Raw genomic sequence first — 819 nt, 5'->3', positions numbered from 1 at the left:
CATCCCGCTACATCAAAGTTACCACTCACATTGGTGGGAAAACACATGGGTGCAGAAAATGTCTTAGCAACTGTGACATGCAGAAGTCAGGACTTACCATCAGAGCCTTGCTTACATCGCGGATATCCGAGGAGCAGATGATGCTGGGAGCCTAACAACAAGAGGGCCCAGGAGGAACACGTAATGCATGCTGGGTGAATTCTCATGGACATGGCTGCATCGCAAAGCAGCTCACAGAAGGTGGAAGGTCACAGTTGAAGGTCTGCTTCAGGCCATCAGTGTCTTGGCCATGGTCTACAATGGGTGATCATTGAAAGAGTGGGGAGGAAGGTGGAGGTTTGACTGGGAGAGGAAGATGTGTCAGTGGGTTGGTGAAGTTGGTGGGGGGAAGGAAGGTGTCGGGAGGTGAGGTTGGGAGGTGGGGAATGAAGGTTTCAGGGTGGGTGAGGTTGGGGGGAACAAAGGTGTTGGGAGGTGAGGTTGGGAGTGGGGGACGAAGGTGGCGGGGGAGTGAGGTTGGTGGAGGAGGGAGTACATGATGTAATGGTCAGAAAAAAGCAACTGGGGAGGTAGGTGTAAGAGGGGAGGAAGGTGTAAGGGAAGGAGTTCTGTGAGGGGAAGGAGTTTGGAGGGGGGAAGGAGTTCGGAGAGGGCAAGGAGTCTGGGGAGAGGAGGTAGTAAGGAGGGGAGAAGGAGTAAGGGTGGAGGAAGGAGTCCAGAGGGTGGAGGGAGTCCAGAGGGGGGAAGGAGTTCAGAGTGGGGGAAGGACTCTGGTGGAGGAAGGAGTATGGGGAGGTAAGGAGTCCAGGCTGTAAAGGA

This window comes from Carcharodon carcharias, chromosome 2 (genome assembly GCF_017639515.1).
Source record: "Carcharodon carcharias isolate sCarCar2 chromosome 2, sCarCar2.pri, whole genome shotgun sequence".
Taxonomy (NCBI): domain Eukaryota; kingdom Metazoa; phylum Chordata; class Chondrichthyes; order Lamniformes; family Lamnidae; genus Carcharodon; species Carcharodon carcharias.
Note: the sequence above shows the minus strand (reverse complement) of the source record.